Source organism: Pogona vitticeps, chromosome 2 (assembly GCF_051106095.1).
Source record: "Pogona vitticeps strain Pit_001003342236 chromosome 2, PviZW2.1, whole genome shotgun sequence".
Lineage (NCBI taxonomy): Eukaryota > Metazoa > Chordata > Lepidosauria > Squamata > Agamidae > Pogona > Pogona vitticeps.
The window spans coordinates 48,785,697-48,794,549 of NC_135784.1; the positions used below are offsets into that span (position 1 = coordinate 48,785,697).

The 8,853-nt window shown below is 39.5% G+C and overlaps 1 pseudogene; it reads right to left on the reverse strand.

The window, feature by feature from the left end:
- Positions 1-7,703: 7,703 nt before the first annotated feature.
- On the reverse strand, positions 7,704-8,391 carry LOC110088885 (large ribosomal subunit protein uL6 pseudogene; annotated as a pseudogene).
- Between the last annotated feature and the right edge of the window lie 462 nt (positions 8,392-8,853).

Consider the following 8,853-nt stretch of genomic DNA (forward strand, 5'->3'; position numbering starts at 1 on the left):
TGCTTTGGCTGAAGGTCAGGCTGGGGTGCTCAGAAGTTTGTATGGGTCTTCAGTGGGGTCATTGTTAAAGACGGGTTGAAGAGCTCCTCCACATCCTCTTCCCTTAGCAGGACTTCTGGCTATCCCATGACCATTCCTTCCCAAAGGCACAGAATATGGGGACCAGTTTTTCTACAACCTCCACCTGCTTGCCTCCTTGAAGTCTATAGAGGGTGTCAAGTTTGAGCTTAACTTCCCCCTCCCCTTCTTCTTTAAAGCCAGGATCCTACCAGCCCAGCCCAGCCTCTGCCACAGACCTTTGGGTGTGGCTCACAAGCCACCTCTTCCTTCATTCCCCTTAGCATTTCTTTCTTGCTCTCAGCACCCTCTGGCTGCCCTGTTGCCAGGGTCTCCATGAAGCCTTCCCAGAGAACATGAGGTCAGGTCAGACAACCCACCAGCAACAGCCAAAGTACCCCCCTCACACCAAGGAAGAGGAAATTTGGCAAACTCAGATTATAGAAGTAGTCCTAGTGCCTTGTGTATAATCATATGAGACACTGTTTCAGTGCAAACCGTATTTGAAGGGAAAGTCCTAAGATTTGCGGTTTCCATATTCTTTAAATTTTTAGAAAGGATATTTATTTGAAGCCATTTAAAGGCATATCGAAAAGGGAAGAGGAGAGTTTTTTTAAAACGGCAGGCAGTGTTGCCGTATAGAAAAAAATAAAGTAAAATTCAAGCTGTGCAGAAAATAAGGGAGCTGCAGCTACATTTTTGCCTTACATGTTCTGTGAAAAGCTGATTAGCCTTGGGTGGGATTTAATGCAGTTGCACATGTGATAGCCACAGCCATTTTAGCTTTGCTAAAATTTACCAATCCAGTAAATATGTTTTCTACCTTAGTCAGTGTGCAATGGACAGAAATGATGTGTTTAGAAGGAAAACAATTCCTTGTAGGAGAGAGAAGGCTGTCTGATTCATCATAATCACTTATTAAAGACAGAATAAAGCAAAAATTAAACATCATAATTTTCTTTGAATGTGTTTGTGTACATCTCTCTCTCTCTCTCTCTCTCTCTCTGTGTGTGTGTGTGTGTGTGTGTGTGCATGCATGTGCATGCACGTGTATGCATGTGTGTCTAAACTTTTCACACTTTGGGAATTAAAGAAAGCTCCTACCAATTTCTGGGCTTCAAGCCCAGAGAAAAAAGTGCCAAGTTTGTAAGCATCGCTTTTGGTGTTGGAGTTAAATAAAGATTTTACACACTTTGATTCCCAGTGTTCACAGCACAGTGTTATGGCAAACATTAGGGTAATTAAGGTAAGACTGAATATAAGAACTGCTGCCTGGTTTAAAGAGGTTAGGTTGTTAGCAAATCTTAGCAGTGGGAACAGTCAAATAACCCCATATGAACATATGAACATAAGAGCCCTGCTGGATCAGGTCAAGGGCCCATCTAGTCCAGCCTCCTGTATCTCACAGTGGTCCCTCCAGATTCCTCTGGGAGTACACGAGACCACAAGACCTCTGGGAGTACACGAGACCTCTGGGAGTACTCCTGATACCCCTCCCCTGCATCTGGCATTTTGAGTTACCTTCCTTCTCCCCATCATAGTTTGTAACCTGCGATGGGCCTTTCCTCCAGAAATCTATCCAATCTCCTTTTAAAGGCATCTGGGCCAGATGCCATCACCACATCCTATCGCAAGGAGTTCCCCAGACTAACAAAAGCAATATTTTCTTTTGTCTGTTCTTACTATCCCAACACTCAATATGCCTCATTCTAGTTGTATTTAGCAGTCTTTTCCAGGTTATAAAAGATGCCCACTTATTTGTTCACATACCTAACTAAAAGTATGCTGCAAATGAACATGCCTGATGTCCTAGGAAACACTGGGTACATGAACATAACTGATTTCTTGGATAAAAAACACCACTGAAAAACTTATTTTTCCTTGATACTCGTCTATCTAACAGTGGTGGGGTTAAAATGATCAATGAATTGTCTGGGAAAAGGGCAACATTTTCAACATTAAATGTCATATTAGTATAAATAATCCCACTCTTCCCAGAAAGAGAACACTGTAATGGATGATATTCTATTTTAAACCTATAGAGAAATAAGGATTCAGTAGATGAGATACTGATTCTGCATTCAGAAACAGTGCGTCCATAAGAGTCTGCTTACAGCAATACAAACCTGCCCCAATCTGCATTTGGCAAATAAGTAGCTTTTGTTCTGTAGCCAATCAATAAAAGATAGCACAGCTTTGTTTGCATGTCTGATGTCTCAAGCATTGAGAAAATCTGCATTGACTGGAAGGAAAACATAGAAAGAAGAAGAAATATGCTTTTGCCTTAACATGTGATCTGTCTTTAGAGAAAGCAACATGGAGCCAATAGATTGATTGATTAGGCATCCTTCAGTCTTGAGAGACTATGGTAACATGCTCTATGGAGGACTTGGAACAGCGTTTAGTGTGGCTGAGAAGGCCAGTTCGAGAGTGACAATCCCTTCCACGCTGAGGATAAATACAATCTGTCCCCTGTCCAGCTCCCTGATTTTGCTGGTTTCGGGACTGCCTCTTTGCCTCGGCCTGCTGGACAAGGGACTCTTCAAATTGGGAGATGCCATGATGCACTGCCTGTCACCAGGCTGAATGCTCAGATGTCAGGGTTTCCCATGTGTTGAGGCCTATTCCTAAGGCCTTCAGATCCCGCTTGCAGATATCCTTGTATCACAACTGTGGTCTGGAGCGATTTCCCTGCACTAATTCTCCATACAGGAGATCTTTTGGAATCTGACCATCAGCCATTCTCATGACATGCCCAAGCCAATGTAAACATCGCTGTTTCAGTAATGTATACATGCAAAAAATTCCAGCTCATTCTAGGACTACTCTATTTGGAACTTTGTCCTGCCGGGTGATACCAAAAATGCATTGGAGACAATGCATCTGGAACGTCTTCAACTTCCTCTCTTGCCATGCACAAAGGGTCCAGGACTCACTGCAGTACAGGAGTGTACTCTGGACACAGGCTCTATAAGTCTGGATCCTGGTATATCAACTTCTTATTAAGCCATACTCTCTTTGTGAGTCTAGAGAACATGGTAGCTGCTTTGCCAATGCGTTTATCCAGCTCAACATCTAAAGAGAGAGTGTCAGAGGTCGTTGAGCCAAGGTACACAAAGTCATGAACAACTTCCAGTTCTTGTGTGGAGATGGTAATAGAGGGAATGAGTCCATGCCCTGGCCCATGTCTTGTGTTTTCTTCTTGCTGATTGTTAATCCAAAGTCTTGGCAGGCCTTGCTAAAACAATTCATGAGTTGTTGGAGGTTTTCAGGAGAGTGGGCAACAATAGCTGCATCATCAGCGAAGAGGAAGTCCCACATGCATTTCAGTTGGACTTTGGTCTTTGCTCTCAATCTAGAGAGATTAAAGAGCTTTCCTTCTGATCTAATCCAGAGATAGACAGCTTCGGTTGCAGTTCCAAAGGCATGCTTCAGCATTACAGCAAAAAAGATCCCAAACAAGGATTGGTTCAAGGACACTGCCCTGTTTCACTCCACTGTCAAAGGGATCTGATATTGAGCCATCAAAAACTACAGTGCCCTTCATTTCTTCATGAATGGCCCTGACGATGTTAAGGTGTCAAGGTGGACATCCAATCTTGGGAAGTATTTTAAAAAGGCCATCCCTGCTAACGAAATCAAAGGCCTTTGTGAGATCTATGAAGCCAATGCATAGGAAAGATCAAAAGTGTACTTACTAGATGTGTTCCTGATCCAAAATGATTCATTGGCTGGGCATTTGGTGGTAAAGGCGTACCTGCAATTTAGTTCAAGTTATCTCATTTTCCCTCATTTTCCATAACAACTTTAAAACTAGAAAATGTTTGGGTTTTTTTTAAAAAAACATCTCTTTGATACTTTCCTTTCCTGGAGAGCTATTCTTTTTCTTTTTGTGTTCTAGCTGAGATTGTCTGCCATTTCTAACTTTGAACAAGGCCACTCTAAACAGTGTTGTTTAAGGTACATGGAAACCAGTCCCCAAAGTCCTTTAGCTTGTAAGTTCTCCTTCCTGCATTTCTTCTGCCATGTATTTACCTTGAATGATCACACGTAGCATTCTCTGCTTTTCATTTCACATTACATGACTGAAGTAGCCTAGCTTTCTACATTTTAAATATTATATGATTTATTTGTCTTTATTAAATTCAGTACTTCTTTGATGGTCCTCCTTTTAAGCTTAGAATTATTAGCATAATGTGATTAATCCATATTTCAACTGCTTCTGTCTTTATTATGGTAGCCCATGTTGAAGTCAGTGGCCAGAATCCTACTGATAGTCACAACAAGAGCAGAACCACTGAATCAATGAAATTTATAGCAGCATTGTATTTCACCATTCAACAACTGAGTCCATGGATCTTCTCTAGTTAGCACTAACAACAGAATTTAGGCTCATGATTCCATGCTACATAGTAGAACTGAATATACATAGCACCACATAAATTATGTTCTCTACCCTTTTGCGGCACATTACATTGTTTGTCTTAAGGAAGCTGCTCATCTTCACTCTGTTGCTAATCCTACACTTGATTTTTCCGAATAGACTGCTTCATATAGCCTCCATCGAGTTCCTTGTATAGCTATTCAAGGCCATCTGAATTGTTAGCTACCAATACTGTATCATCTGCATGTTGAATGTTGTTGGTAACTTATCCACTGAAAATGATACTGCTGTTTGAATAAGAACAGTACTTCTTTAAAGACCTCCTCAGAGGATAAATTGAAAAGCCATGGAAAGAGCGTACATCTCTTTTGAACCCCTCATTGTACTTCTGTGTCCCCTGCTCTTCAACTTTTACTACAGCTTTTTGTTGCCAATCATACAAATACAGTATTTTCTGAATCAAGACTTTTATTTATCAACAACTCTATCAGCTTGCCATGTTTGTATTTGTCAAAGGCTTTCCTGTAGTCAATAAAGCCATTACAAGAACATTAATTATTATTTTTGTCTGCAAGTAGAATACATGGTCTTTCTTTTCATACTTCATGTACTGACTGCTTCTTGTTCAATATCTTCTGCTATTACACACATGGTTGTGCCATTTGTAGTTGCCAGTTAGTATACTCCCTCAAGCAAGTTTCTGATGTTTTCATCCGTACTAAAATGCATTACATCATTCACATTTGAGAGATCTCTATATTTAAGCAAACACAAGATTCACTTTTCAACCAAGAGAAGTAAGAGCTCAGCGTAAACACGGGTATTCAAAGGCTTCTAGCTGATTTATTTGTTTGTTTGTAATGGGATATCTCTCCTGACCAAAGTAGCGTAGGTGGAACTTGATAAGTGCTTTCAGTACATAACTTTTATTCAAAGTACAAATAGGATGCAATCCACAAATTTGTTTTCAAGCACAGCTTCTCATGTCACTTGAAAGAGGATATTTCCCTCGAGCCTGATGATAAGGGCTGTGAAATTCAATATGGGTAGTCATGACATAATCTAAGTTTCAAGGTTGTTGTGTTTTTAAAATCTGTCCTAATGTGCCTTCAGATTTTCAAAGGCGATGGGAAAATACCTTGGAATCTGCACTCTTGATTGTGGCTGTTAACAGAATCTCTGCTGGGAAATCTTGGAATAAACTGAAATTGAAGAAAACTTTGATAGTATTTTTTTTTTCATTTCTTCAAAGACAGTGGGAAAGTAAACAACAGTTTTACGCAATTCAAAAGTAGAAGTGATACTTTTATTTAGGCCAATAAAAATGAAACTGTATCACTGATACAGATATAGAGATACAGTAGAATGAGCTATAGAAGAAGGCTTAACAGAAAAGCTGAGTGGGACAGAATTCAGGTGTCAGGATAGTTACGATGTTGAATAGCTAGAAGATAATAGACACTGGACTGGAAATCCTGACAAGGTCCACATGATATTGGCAAGAAGGAGAACAAAATTAGACTGGTGCCAGGATTTATTAGATATCAATTCCCTGGCAGGAAAGGGAAAATTGTTCAGGGATAGCATATCAGAGGTTTATAGCTGGTCTTTTTGCGCCATCATGGGCCAAACTAAACAAGGCATTGCATACATATGTGCATGTAATATATTCCATCTCCATTTTTAAAAAATATATTCTAAGATAAGGACTTCACTTAATACCCTGCATGGGGATGGGAATGGATGGGGTTGTACTAACCTTATCTGATTACATGAAAAGTCTGGTGAAAACATGGCTTTCAAAATTGCTACTGTTTCTATGTAAAGAAAGCTGTTCTACACACAGGAGAGGAGGATAAAATACATCATTGTATGGGACCTTTGCCAGTGGGAAACCATTTTGTTTCTCTATATTCTGACCTAACTGTAGCTGCTTGTCCAGAATATATTTTATACATCTGGATAATCAAATGTTGTGGAAAGCTTATTTCTCATGAAAGATCCATGACTTATCACGATCCACTGCACAGTCAAAGACTTTGATGTAATTTTTCTAGGAGAAACTGATTTACTCCTCAAATTCCTTGGTACACTCTAGTAACCAACATATAAGTATGATCTCTAATGCCTGTTTCTTTTCTGAATCCAGCTTAAATACCTCTGGCTGGTACAGGCAATAGCATCCTGGCAGTTGTAGTCCAGCAGTATTTGGAGGGCTGAGATTTGCAAGCTTCTGGAATGAAAAGGTAAATCCTAGAGAGATTACATCAGAGGATTTTGTGATTGTCATATTTGTATACTTCTCCAATATACCTGCTTCTTTCTGGGAAGCATAAGTACAACGCAAGAGGCATTTTTAATAACAATTTGAAAATGCTCAGCTGGAAGTAAAAAAAATGTTGATGTTGGTTGTAGTAAATGAGAATTTAAATATTCAAGTACTAATCTCGGACATAAAGCTTCTTGAGAGATGTAGATTTTGAATTTGATGTTGTCTTTGCTTTCATTATGTCTAGGAATAATGAGGTAGCAACTAAAGCTATAATGGGTACACATGCTGGAGGTCAGGTGGCTGCATCTGTGTATGCAGTTCAAGGAACATCTATTTTCTCCTTATCCAGACACATTTTACAAGTGTTGTTACACTCTTGGAGGATAGCAATTTGTATGACAGTTTGCAGGGTTACATCTTAATTTTGAGAATTTTTTATAGTCTTACAAGACAAACAGTTAATATTTCAATTTCAAATATTTCAAGTTAAAGTCTGTGATGCACTTCCTAGTGTACAGAATCTTTCAAGGAACCCTGCTGTCATTCATTTGCCATTGGACATCAACCAAAAAAAAATCCCCAAGAGTATATGCTGTTACTATCTTCTTTTAATTAATGATTCTGAGATTAAACCAAACATGAGACAAATAAATAGTGTCAATGATTTACAACTAGCACAGCCTGCATGGCAGCTGGAAGTTGATGAAGTTTACTGCACTGAAACATACTGTCTATGAAGGGGGAAGCAAAACCAATGTGGAGGATATATCAGGGGTCTCCTACCAACTCTCTTCACACTGAAGAATCTACTTGGATGAGTAGTGAAATGTTTCAACTTAATAAGAAAGAAGTCCAGTTGCCATGACTCATCTTCCAGATCCTCACCTGGATGACTGAGAATCCTCACAGATATATACTGCCCATGAATTTCACTTGTTTTACAGTTTGGTGAGAGCAAAGTTAATCATACATGCATCCCATGTATCTAGTCAGATGGTTTTATTTTTCTCCATATAACATTGAAGTTGATGGAGCCTGAAGGTAGGATGTGTACTGAAGCCCAGGTTGTCATCGCGAATCTATTGTTTTTATTATTCATCTGGCTGTTGGACAGTTCCCTTCTCAGAAACATAGATTCTATCCAAAATCTTCCTGATATCTTTGTTCTTGACTGGGGTGGCCTCCTGGATCAAGGCAGTTAGATACCAATTCAATGTCATTTCCTTCAAGGATCAGCTCATCCTTCTGGGATTGAGATAATGCACATGTTACATCTGGCCTCATGCGTACCCAGTGGATATACTTCTCCCCAAGGAAGTTACAGATTTCCATCAGTGAACCACACTCCTGTATAACTACATTGATGGGGAAATGGGCATACACAGGCCTCATCTTGTAGCGAAAGCCCAATGTGAAACCTTTGATCTTGTTTTGCACATGACTGCAAATTGTGCGGACTGTTGCCAGCTACTTTCTGTTTCCCCACCATTTGTCAACATGCAGGTTCTTGCGTTTCCTTCCCAAAAGAGAAAGTTCCACATTGATATAGTTGAACTCTCTTTGTAGACTTGCTCTGGGGCCCTTCACAATAACTGTCCGCCCCCTCAGAAGAATGTCAACTTTCTCAGGAATGTCAACAGTTTGGTTGCTGAGAATGGTCTTCATCTTGAATTTCTCAGCAAGCAGAACAGAAGAAAGCCCATGTATCTAGTCTAATGCATTAAATGAAATCATGTTCCACAACTTATCCTCTCAGTGCAAGAAGAGTATTTCACAAGAGATACTAGTGAATCCTACAAGTTTCAGAACAAGTTCACTTTCTCCAGTCTGATCATTGTAAAACAAATAGCTGGGTGAATAATAGATGGAAAAATAGACACAAAAATATAGAATACATACAAAATAAAGAAAAATGTATTGCATAATTAGGATAATCTTAACTGAAAACATCTTCACAGAAGCTATGGTACCCTTCTACAGTAAAATTGGTTAGTAACTGTGTAGCTGGTCTATGACCGTAATAAAACATTTCGTTTTGTTAGTAACTGTGTGCTGATTCTAGCTTTGCATATAGTTTGATTACAGGCCTATATGTGTATAGATGTGAATGCATAATGGGTAAGCATACATAGATTGAATG